Here is a 12,574-nt window from a genome sequence, read left to right on the forward strand (position 1 = left end):
TCTTATCAGGATTGGCTGCATTGTCTTCCTGTGTGTCCTGGTAAGGCTGCACCACCCTCAGGGGGAGGTGTTCAAAGAGCAGGCCACTGAGTTCATGTCAAAGACAGTCCCTGTTCCCCTTAGTAGGGAACCCACTTGGACACTGAGCTGCCAGGGGCTACCTCTGTGCAAGGGTTCTAGATTATCTCCATGAATGGTCCTTTGTTGGTGTATCAGTCTCAGAAAAAGCCCCCTTGTGTCCAGATTGTTTTTCTCTCCTTGTGAAGCTCCTGTTCCCTCTAGATGTTTCTATCTCCCCCTTCTTTCATAAGATTCCCTCCCTCTGCCTAAAGTTTGGCTATGAGTCTCAGCCTCTGCTTTGATACCATGCTGGATAGAGTCATTCGAAGGCCCTATGTGGTAGGCTCCTTTCCTGTTCCCCATTTTATTCCTCTTATGATATCCATTCCATTTGCCTTTTTAATGAAGATTGAGTATTTTACCCAGGTACCCCTTCTTGCATAGCTTCCTTAGGTGTACAGATTTTAGTATGTTTATCCTATATTATATGTCTAATATCCACTTATAAGTGAGTAGATACCAGGTGTGTCTTTCTGCTTCTGGGATACCTCACTTAGGATGATCTTTTATAGTTCCCACATTTTGCCTGCAAATTTCATGTTTTCCTTGTTTTTAATTGCTGAGTAGTATTCCATTGTGTAAATGTACCACAATTTCTGTATCAGTTCCTCAACAGAGGGACATCTGGGTTGTTTCCAGCTTCTGGCTATTACAAATAAAGCTACTGCAAACATGGTTGAACAAATGTCCTTGTTGTGTACTAGAGCATATTTTGGATATATGCCTAGGAGTGGCATAGCTGGATCTTGAGGAAACACTATTCCTAATTGTCTGAGAAAGCAGCAGATTGATTTCTAAAGTGGTTGTACAAGTTTAAATTCCCACCAGCAGTAGAGGAGGGTTTCCCTTTCTCCACATCCTCTCTAGCATGTGTTGTCACTTGAGTTTTTGATCTTAGCCATTCTGATGGGTGTAAGGTGAGATCTCAGGGTTGTTTTGATTTTCATTTTTCTGATAACTAAGGATGTTGAACATTTCCTTAATTGTTTCTTTGTCATTCGATGTTCCTCTATTGAGAATCAGAGAGGAACTTCTACAGTTTTGTTCTGGTAACAACTTTGCTCACAGCATCCTAGGTTTCAGACTAAATGGAAGATTTAGAGTCCTACAGAAGTTTGGTAAGACTGGTCTCTTGTGTCTTTGGTGGAAGTAGGAATCTAGGAAGGACAAAATGCCTGGTTAAGATTAAGGCATGGGAGTCTGGAGTATATATAATGGCTGAAAAGCATGACTTCCACATTTAGGCCCAGGTTCCAAATGAGAAGAGACTATAATAACAGAATCACTTAACAAAGCCAGTATGGTGGCATTTTCAGGAAAGAACCAGGTTATCTGGTTAGTACCACTTTGTTATCTTTATATGTATAGTGTTTTGTTATATTTCTTTGTCTGTTCTCACATACTGTTTTCAAAAACATGTCGGAATGGAGAACAGAAAAGGCATGTGAGGAAACATTTCTTCACAGTAATGAGGTCAAGCAGGGGGTGGAAGGATTGTGAGATGGCTCCATGGTTAAAGATGCTTTTTGCCATACCCAATGACCTGAATTTAATCCACAGAACCAACATGGAGAAAGCTGACTCTCAGAAGTTGTCCTCTGACCTCCACATGAGTGCCATGACACTTGTATGTGAATGCAGAAATACTTCTGAAAAATAAATAATTGTATAAAAAATGGTCAAGGATGCCGAGTTACAACAGGGAAATGGATGCCTCACTGTGAAAATAGTGTGTGGTCTGCCTAGAACAGGATCAAAACACCACCATCTTATCTGGACAGTAGATTTATGGCTGTGTTGAAGAATTGCCCTAACCTTTGTTTTTATCAGCCACATACCTTTAATGCCTCAGAACAAATCTGTGGTCAATTAAAAGCCCAGTTGTTTTTATTTTATTTTATTATTTTATTTTATTCTTTTTTACATGAATTACTATCAATCCAGGTATCCCTGTGAATCTGTGCTCTTGAGGGTTTTTTGTTTTGTTTTGTTTTTGTTTTTTATTCTGTTTTTGTTTTTTTAATTTCTTTTTGGAAACTAAGTGCAAAAGTTTACAATGGTCCTCATTGAAAAGCAGGCCAGCTCACATCTTGCGTCTTTATCCAGCAGCTAAATTTAAACTTTTTCTTACCTTTGTATAAGTCAGACTTTTAAAAATGTAGGTCGGGGCCGGGTATAAGACAAGTGACTGGGTCACATGGCAGGCTCCTTTGTGGGGCATCCAGTGTATCAACTTCTGTAGGGAAGGAGATTCAGACAGCTGGAAACCCAGCTCATAATAGCTTTATACCATTCATCTTCTGGGGCTCTGTCATCTCAAGTAACACTACCCTTGACATTTCTACCTCTGGAATTTTGTCCCTGCGCTTAATTCCTTGCAGGTAGAGGATGCTCAATAAAAGTTTGTGGAATTACATTGAATCCTGTGACTCATAAGTCTCTCAACCATATATTTACAAAGGGGAGCAGAGGTGCATTTCTCTTGTTTTTTTTTTTTTGTCTCCTTTTTTTAAAATTAAATTTTTATTTTTATATTAATTACAGTTTATTCACTTTGTATCCTGGCTGTATCTCTCTCCCTCATTCCCGCCCAATCCCACCCTCCATCCTTCCCATGCTCCTCTCCTCCACTGATAGAGGAGGTCCTCCCCCCTTCTGTCTGACCCTAGCTTATCAGGTCTCATCAGGACTGGCTGAAAAGTCCTCCTCTGTGGTCTGGCAAAGCTTTTCCCAGCCTCAGTGGGGGTGGGCAAAGAACCTGCCACTGAGTTCATGTCAGAGACATTCCCTGTTTCCCTTACTAGGGTACCCACTGGGATACTGAGATGCCATGGGCTACATCTGAGCAGTGGGTCCAAGTTATATCTATGAATGGTCCTTGGTTGGAGTATCAGTCTCAGTAAAGACCCTGTGCCCAGATATTTTGATTCTGTTGCTCTCCTTGTGGAACTCCTGTCCTCTCCAGGTCTTACTATCTTTGCCTTCTTTCATATGATTTCCTGCACTCTGCCTAAAGTTTGGTCATGAGTCTCAGCATTGACTTTGATACACTGCTGGGTAGAGTCTCTCAAAGGCCCTCTGTAGTAGGCTCCTGTCCTGTTTCCTGTTTTCTCCTACTTCCAATGTCCATACCTTTTGTCTTTTTGAGTGAGGATTGATCTTACCCAGGGTGCTCCTTGTTGCTTAGCTTCTTAAGTGTACAGATTTTAGTATGTTTATCATATATTATAGGACTAGTATCCTATAAGTATCCACTTATAAGTGAGTATATACAATGGGTGTGTTTCTGCTTCTGGGATACTTCACTCAGGATGATCTTTTCTTTTTTAATATTATTTTAGTCATTTTATTATATTTGTGAGATAGAATTTTATCCTGTAGACCATGCTGATCCAGAACACAGTGTGTAGTCCAGGTTGGCCTTGACTGCACAGTGATTCTCCTGCCTCTGCTTCCCAAGTGCAGGGGTTGAAGGTACAAATTATGACCTCTTTTTGTTCTTCTAAAACAGAGTTTCTCTGTGTAACCTGAGTCCTGTACTCACTTGTAGACTAGGCTGGCTTTGAACTCACAGAGATCCGCTTGCCTCTGCCTCCCTGAGTGCTGGGATTAAAGGTGTGCACCACCACTGCCCAGCTTTATTTCATTCTTAAAAGGTCACCATTAATGAAGAGTGTACTTATATATGTCCACTAGACAAGACTCAAATTCTTTAAAGAATTTTTAAAATTATGTTTATTTTATGTGTATGCCTATGCACATGTGTATCAGGTCCCTGAGGATGCCAGAAGAGTGCAATGGATCTCCTGAGACTGGTGTCAGGCAGTTTTGAACTGTTATGTGGGTTCTGGGAATTGAAAATGGGTCCTTTGAAAGAGCATCCAGTGCTCTTAGTCACTTAGCCATCTCATCTCACCAGGCCCCCTAGACTCAGATTCTTAAACGCTACAATAGGTTAGTCATCTATACTGTAATTCCCTCCTGCCTTTATGAAATAGGATTTATGGATGCACACAAAGAAGAACAAATAGTGCTTAGCTCCCAGTTCCACTATTTTTAAAACTTATTTAGTTTTTTTTTGTTTTGTTTTGTATTTTTTGAGATAGGTTTTCATATAAGCCTCGCTTTCCTCAAACTTTTTATGTAGTTGAGAAAAAAGCTTGAGCTATTGATTCTCATGCTCTGGCCTTTCAAGTGTTGAGATCATGAACACACATCACCACACCTTCCTTCTGTTATTAACACCTTACATCAGCATGGTGCATTTGCTACAACTACTGAATGTCATCCATCCAACCATCCATCCATCCATCCATCCATCCATCCATCCATCCGCAGTACTGAGGATTGAATCCAGGTGTCACTTGTGCTAGGAAGCTGTTTCAGTACTGAGCTATATCTTCAGCTCCTGTTACTTTTTAATTTATTTTGTTAAGGGGTTTTATGAAACCCAAGTTGGTCTTGAACTTGCCATGTAACTAAGAATGATTCCAAGTTTCTGATCCTCCTACCTCCAAGTGCCAGTTTCCAGGCTTGTGCTATTATCCACAGAATACATGGTGCAGGTGATCAACCCCAGGCTTTGTGCTCCTGAAGCAAGCATTCTACCATGTAGACGCTATCCCCATCTCCTTTCCCTTGCTCTTTATGCCCAGGTCTGCAGGCTTCTACTGGCTTTTGTTTCCTTCTCCTGGAAGTGCAAGCTTGCCTCCCTTCAAGACACTGAATTCACTTTTTCTAGGTGGTCCAGATAGAAGATGTCTTCAGTCAGGAATTAGAGAAGTAGAGGACAAGTTTAGAGAGCATTTATGTGGTTCTATGTAAAAGTAAGGGAATCTGTGAGACCAGATTATAAGTTTGAGGCCAGGCTGGTCTACATTGAGAGTTCCAAGATAGCCAAGGCTACATAGCTATCTAAAAAAAGTCTCATTTATTGATTTTTTTTGTCTTAGAGCCTGTGCTGTTGGTGTTTTGTTCACGAAGTTGTCTCCTGTGCCAATGAGTTCTAGGCTCTTCCCCACTTTTTCTTCTAACCAATTTAGTGCGTGTCTGGTTTTATGTTGAGGTGTTTGATCCACTTGTACTTTAGTTTTGTGCAGGGTGATAAATATGGTTTATTTGCATTTTTCTACTTGTAGACATCCAGTTGTCCAGCACCACTTGTTGAAGATGCTGTCTTTTTATCACTGTATCGTTTTGGCTGTCTTGAAGCTCACTTTGTTGGCCATGCGACAAACTGGACTTAAACTCACAGACATAAGCCTGACACTATGTTCTGAGTGCTGGGATTAAAGACATGAGCCACTAGGCCCTGCCCTATCCATACACTCATATAAAACTTGAATTATTTTCTCTTCTTGCCTTTCATTAGCCTGCATTAGAATTAAATCTGTTTATCTGTATCCTGCCCTAGAGGGAAACAAACAAAGCTTGATAGAATAGGGTCTATATAGGCAGTACCTATTAGTTTATCACAGTGCTCCTTTACATCTGGACACAGGAACTTTTTTGATAAGTAATTATCATATAGTTTCTGGAGAGGTTTGTGTGTCTATGAAGTGATTATTATATAGAACTATGGTAAGATAATAACAAACTACAGTAGGTGCTGGATTCAAGTCCTCGCTCTCAATCAATCATTTAGAGCCACTTTTGGGGAGTGCCAAAAATATTATGCAGAGCTGTCTTGAGACAAGCCCTAGAGTCTCTTCCCCATCTAACCTGTTCTACAATACTAGGAAGAGACCACAGATGCAACCGAAGGGAAGAAGCATTGTTAACCTTTTCTTATGCAAAGTATTTATCCCTTCCGGATTTCCATGATCCTGATTCATGTAAAGAATTTTCATTTAATAATGGAAAACTGTTCAAAATGGCCAACTTTATGCCTTGGAGGGCTGGATGGCACCCAATTCATAATGGGGAACTTAGCTCCCCTGATAACTTGGTGACTTGTGGTCAAGCATCTACAGTCATTCTTCAAAACACTTCTGTCACACACATGAAAAGATAAACCCACAAAGATCTCCATATACTGTTCAGTGAACAGCTAGGATTTCTAGGAAATTGGTTGCTTGTTTGGAGGGAGGGATGTTGGCTGGTTGCTTTGGGTTGGGTTTAGTTTTTTTTTTTTGTTGTTGTTGTTTTGTTTTGTTTTGTTTTGTTTTAACAGGTTCTTATGTGAGTATCCCAAACTTACTATGTAGCCGAGGCTGGCTTTGAAATACTGAATCTTCTGCCTCCATCCCCAGGCTCTGGGCTTACAACCCTATGTCAGTCATGTTCTCTTCCTCCTGGGAGTAGTTGTCTGGTACAGTGACAGGATGAAATTTCAGAGATTTGGTTACAGTGAGGATTGTATAAAGCTCCTTGGAGCATCATCTTCTAGGATGTTACACATGTGTAAATTAGATTCACACATGTTGCTGTATTTCTCATCACCAGTTTTTAGGGCTCCAAGAATCAAGAATAGAGATGTTTATTTTTAACTATTGCTTTTAGCAATTCACTAGGAATTTGTTTTTTCTTCTTGCTGCTACCACTTTATGTTTTGCTGGACTACAGGTCTTATTGACAAGGCAGGAATTGGGAAATGGCACATTGGCATGTATTTGAAAGCCACTTGGAACACCTAAGATGAACAGGAATGAAGAGTTTTTGAAACAGGATGTCCTAGTTAAGGTTACCATTGCTCTGAAGAAATACCACAACTAAAGCAATTTCAGGAGGAAAGGGTTTATTTGGCTTACATACTGGCATCATTTATTTATCGTTGTATATGTGTATGAGTGCTGCCAAGCAAGAGGAACTTAGAGAAAAGTGTTTTAGACTTACTTCTCTCCTTGTTCTTTGGAACTGGGTGTTTAATTCAGGTTATCATGTTTGGGCCAGTAGAGTGCCTTTATCTGCTGAGGCATCTCACTGGCTCTTATTCACTTATTTTTGAGATAAGGTCTCACAGAGAGTGTGCTGCCTGAGGATGGCCCCTTAAGGCCTACCTGGGATATTTCAGCAACTTTTCCTGGGCTGGATTTTATTCCCATGCTCCATGTGTGTCTGACTCTGTGGGATATGCTGATCCTGGACCCAATTTCTCACAAGCAAAAATTAATGAGAACAACAGTGCAGTTTTCCTACATTTATTATACCTGGAAATTTGCCAATTATCTGTTACATGATGAATTTAAACTCAAGGCTTATGAGGGTTCTACTTGAGGGAAAACTAGATATTGTGTTTGTTTGTTTGTAAAGATTGGGGATTTTTTTGCATGGTCCTTGTAGACCAGGCTGACCTCGAACTCACAGAGAGACCTGTGCCTTGTTTCCCTTAGTGCTGGGATTTACAGGTATGCACCAACATGCCTTGATATTATGGACATTCTTGATATTGGCTGAGTATTAAGGGAAGTACCAATTTATCCCTGTGGGATAGGACAGAACTAAGGCTGGAAGTCCACTGAACAGACCCTGGCAGGTATTCTTTTTAGGCCACATGATCTTCCCTCCTTTACGACTTGTCCTGTTTAGAAACCAAACTGTGTGCCTTTCCACCATTTCTCCTAACAGTGTCTTCTGGGAACAAGAAGCCACCATCTCAGTGATCCTCATTTATCCTTTTTTTTTTTTTTTTTACCTGGTGTTGCTGTGTCTTTGTCAGGATTTCTATTATGGTGATGAACCACCATGACCAAAAGCAACTTGGAAAGAAAAATGTTTACTTCAACTTAAATTCTGTAGTCCACTAGACAGAAATTAATGATGAGAATTCAAGGCAGAATCTGAAGCAGAGTCCATGGAAGAATGCTGTTCACTTTCTTGATTATCACGAATTGCCAAGCCAACTGTCCTCCTCCTCCTTCTTCTTAATTTTTTAATGATGGAAACAAAAATGCACCTAAAAGTGAAGCTTCTGGAGAAACCACTTGTTCTTCCCTGTCTTGTATCATTCTTCAAACTTGACCTTGGCCTCCCACCTGGACTTGTACATCAGAGCTACATCGCTAAAAATAAAAATCCCCTTTGACAACAGTCTTGTCCAAGGGGATGTCCGCAGTATACCTTGTGGCCACAAGGTGATTGTAGTTATAAATTTTCACAAAGGCTTGATCTTTCATCTCTTGGCAATTTTTGTCTTCTCCATGGCAGCTGTCACTTTTGGGGAATAGCAGTCAATTCCAGCCACCAAGGCATGGCTGTAAGAGATCTCTGAGGTGTCATTATCAATATTCTTCACAATGATGGCTTTGCATCTGGAGTGGCATCCAGCCAGGACCAGCACCACTTTCCCAAGTTTCATGAACTTTCCCATTTCAACAGCAAGCAGCCAGGACCCAGCAGAGAAGAAAGAAGGACATTTTTTGCTCAAGCCAGCTTTTTAACAGTATCCAGGACCACTGGCCCAGTCCAAGAATGGCACTGACCATAGCAGCCCGGAGAGACCCCATATGGACCATCATTTAAGAATACATACCACAGGGCTTGCCTACAGGCCAGACTGGTGGAAGAATTTTCTCAGCTGAGGTTCTTCTTCCCAAATGACACAAGTTTATGTCAAGTTGATGTAAATTAGCCAGCACACCTTTCAGTATGAAGAGGATTACAAGGAGGATGTCTACTAAGCCAGCAAGACATCTCAGTCAGTAAAATCACTTGTTGCTAGGCCTGATAAACTGAGTTTAATTCCTGGGACCCACATGGTGCATGGAGGGTAACCATTCCCTCAAGCTGTCCTCTGACCTCTGTGAAGGAGAGTCTCTGGAAAGAAGTTGGGTCTGCAAAGTTTCATTGCTTAGAGATGCAGTGATGTGCAGAGATGGGAAAGTTGCAGCCTGGCACCAAATTGTATCTTAGCCTGCAAGTAGTTTTTTCCTTCCATTAGCTATTTCCTTGCCCACCTATGTGTTGGAAGAAATGTCCTGTAGTTAACAGATAAAAACCATCTGCTCAGTTAACTGAGCAGACCACTAGCATCCACCAACCTTGAAGCTGATGATGTCATCAGATAGCATCTGAGACCTGGGGAAGTGACTCCAGCATTTTGCTGTCACTGTCTCTTTGATGAACCCAACAGTGTATTTTAAAATGGCTCTGGTTTTAGGGTTTTCTTTATTCTGAAACTATAAAACATAAACATAAAACTACATTAGTGAAACCTGGGCTGACTTATCTGCATGTTTCCTGGGCCTCTGTCACTCAAATTTGGCTCGAGAATAAACTGAGTTTTTTTTTTTCCTTTGAGGCCTGAGCTGTGCTTTTTGTGTCCATGTATACACCACTACATCCTTGTATCTTTATATTACCTCTCCTGCCTACACAATAGGAAAATGAAATGTAGTTTCTACAGAAAGATTTATTTAAATTTTTTTCTATTATTTATTTTATGTGTATAGGTATTGTTCCTGTGTATCTGGGCACTTTGTGCATGTTTAGGGTCTATAGAGGCCAATAAAAAATAATAATAAGATTCCCTGTAACTGGAGTAATCAGCATTTGTGAGGTGCCATATGGGTGTTAGGAATTAAAGCCTAGCACCCTGGAGGAACAGCCAGCATTCTTAACATTCAGGCCATCTGTTCAGCCCAAGACCCAGTTTAAAAAAAAATGTCTATATGTGTATGTATCTGTATATATGAGTTTAAGAAGAGGTCAAAGAGGCTGTGGGATGTCCTGAAGCTGGAGCTACAGGTTATAAGCCCTCTTTGGTGGGTGCTAGGAAGTGATACATGCTTTTAACTGCTTAGTACCTCTTTTACTCCAATAAAATGTAACTTTCTTTTTTTTAATTTTTATTAAGTTTATCCACTTTATATTCCAGCTGTAGTCCCCTTCCCCACATCCTCCCAATTCCACCCTCCCTCCCTCTTTTTCTCCCATGCCCCTCCCCCCAGTCCAATGATAGGGGAGGTCCTCCTCCCATTCCATCTGATGCTAGTCTATCAGGTTCCCTCAGGACTGCCTTCTTTGTCTTCCTTTGTGGACTGGTGAGGCTGCCCCCCACTCAGGTGGAGGTGATCAAAGAGCCAGCCCATGAGTTCATGTCAGAGATCGTCCTTGTTCATATTATTGGGGAACCTTCTTGGACACTGAGTTGCCATGGGCTACTTCTATGCAGGGGTTCTATGTTATCTCCATGCATGGTCCTTTTTTGGAGTATCAGTCTCAGAAAAAAACCCTGTGCCCTGCTTTTTTGCTTCTGTTGCTCTCCTTGTGGAGCTCCTTAAAATGTAATTTTCAAAAGCAGGTGACTCATGGATTTGTAAATTAACATAGTAAAAATTATCAAAAGCCATTTACAAATCCGATGCAACCCCAATCAACTTCCCCTCCATTTCTTTCTTCATGGAAACAGTAAAACAAAAACAAAAACAAACAAATGAACAAACAAAAAACAAAACAAAAACTACCTTAAAACTCACATGGAATCACAAAAGACCTGGATAGCCGGAAGAACCATGAACCATGCTGAAGGAATTTCCATCCCAGATCTCAAGATACATTACATAGCTATACTACTAAAACAGTATGCTATGGATACAGAAACAGAATTGGAAACTAAGGGAATAAGACTGAAACCCAAACATGAGTGTATTTAGCTGCAGCTATTTAATATTTGACAAAGAACCCAAATAACAAACAAACAAACAAGCAGCAATCAATCACTGGAGAAAAGACAGCATCTTCAACAGATAGTGCTGGGAGAAGGGGATGTCCACAGGTACAAAAATGAAATTAGAGCCAAACCTATTACCTTGCACAAGAACTGACTACAAATGGGCCAAAGACCTAAATTTGAAACCGAGAACACTGAAACTTCTAGAACAAACAAACAAACAAAAACCAGGCAATGTCCTGCATGGTGTAGGTACAAAAAAAAAGAAGACTTTCTCAATAGGACTCCATTACTCCATTTGCTCAAAAATTAAAGCCAACAATTAGTTTTATGAGTGGGACCTAGGAAAACTCAAACGCCTTTGCACAGCTAAAGAAATGATGGAGTGAAGAAGAAGCTCACAGAAATGGGGTCTTGCCAGTTATACATATGACAGGATTAAGATTAAGAATATTTGAAAAACTCAAAAAACAAAACAAACAAACAAAAACCAAAGAGACAAAAATAAAACAAAAACAAAGTATTCATTAAAAAAAAATTGGGTCTTATCAGGAGTGGCTGCATTGTCTTCTTCTGTGAACTAGTAATGCTGCTTCCCCCTCAGGGAGAGGTAATTAAAGAGCAGGCCAATCAGTTCATGTCAGAGACAGTCCCTGTTCCTATTACAATGGAACCCACTTGGATACTGAACTGCCATAGGCTACATATGTGCAAGGGTCTTAGGTTAAATCATGCATAGTCCTTGGTTGGAGTATCAGTCTCAAGAAAGAAGGAAGGAAAAGAAGACCTCCCCTATCAGTGGACTTGGGGAGGGGTATGCATGGGGAGGGTGGAGGAAGGGAAGGATTGGGATGGGAGCAGGGAGGGAACCACAGTGGGGATTCAAAGGGAATAAAGTGTAATTAGGAAAAAAAAAATGGGGCCTGGGACCGAAACAGAGAGTTCTCAAAAGTAGAAAAAAATGGCTAAGAAATATCTCAAAAATATATATTATTCCGAGTAATTATGGAAATGTGAATCAAAACAACTTGAAGTTTCATTTACCCTACTAAGAATGTCTAAAAGCAACAAAACAATAAACAAGAATGCTAGAGAAATGCAGGGAAAAATAAAGCCTTATTCATTGCTGGTGAAATTGCAAACTGCTCCAGCCACCCTGCAATTCAGCGTGGAGACCCTTAAAAAGTTAAAAATCAACCTACAGTATGAGTCAGCTATACTACTCCTTGACACATGCCCAGAGGACTCACACCCTACTCCACAGATCCCCACATAGCCATGTTCACTCACAATAGCTAGGAAATGGAAACACCTCCGCAGCCCAGGTAGCCTTAACTCAAAAACATCCTGCCTCAGCCTCCCTAGTTCTGGGATTACAGATATGTGTTACCATGCCTGGCATTTTCTTCTGAGTGTTTTCTATCTGCAGCCAGTTGTCTCTTTGAATATGCAGCATGTGGGTATGCAGCCAGACTCTCTTTACCACGTACAGCATGATGTTTTGAATATACATGTGTAAACACACACACTTATGGAATTATTCAACTGAACTCATTAAAATAAAAATTTCTTCACATATTTGTGTGTCTGTTTAATTATTAATTCCTTCACATTTATTTAGTTACTGTGCATGTGCACAGGCAGGCGTAGAATCCCAAGCCAAACCAACTTGAGAGAAGCAAGGAGTTCACTGACAGAAGTGTTTCCTCAAATTCAAGAACAAGTTTGCATCAGCCCTTAGGTACTGGCCCAGCTCTGCATCTCCTGTCCCCATGCCCTACTGTTTACCACCATCATTCCCAGATAGGTAGTTGGCTGAAAAAAATTGCTGGGTTGTTTTTCTTG

The 12,574-nt window shown here is 40.6% G+C and overlaps 1 pseudogene; it reads right to left on the bottom strand.

Annotated features, from left to right (window-relative positions):
* Positions 1 to 12,574, bottom strand: part of LOC132651131 (zinc finger protein 850-like) — a 443,146-nt pseudogene that overhangs the window by 394,309 nt on the left and 36,263 nt on the right.

The sequence above is a fragment of the Meriones unguiculatus genome (assembly GCF_030254825.1).
Source record: "Meriones unguiculatus strain TT.TT164.6M chromosome 13 unlocalized genomic scaffold, Bangor_MerUng_6.1 Chr13_unordered_Scaffold_40, whole genome shotgun sequence".
Taxonomy (NCBI): Eukaryota; Metazoa; Chordata; class Mammalia; order Rodentia; family Muridae; genus Meriones; species Meriones unguiculatus.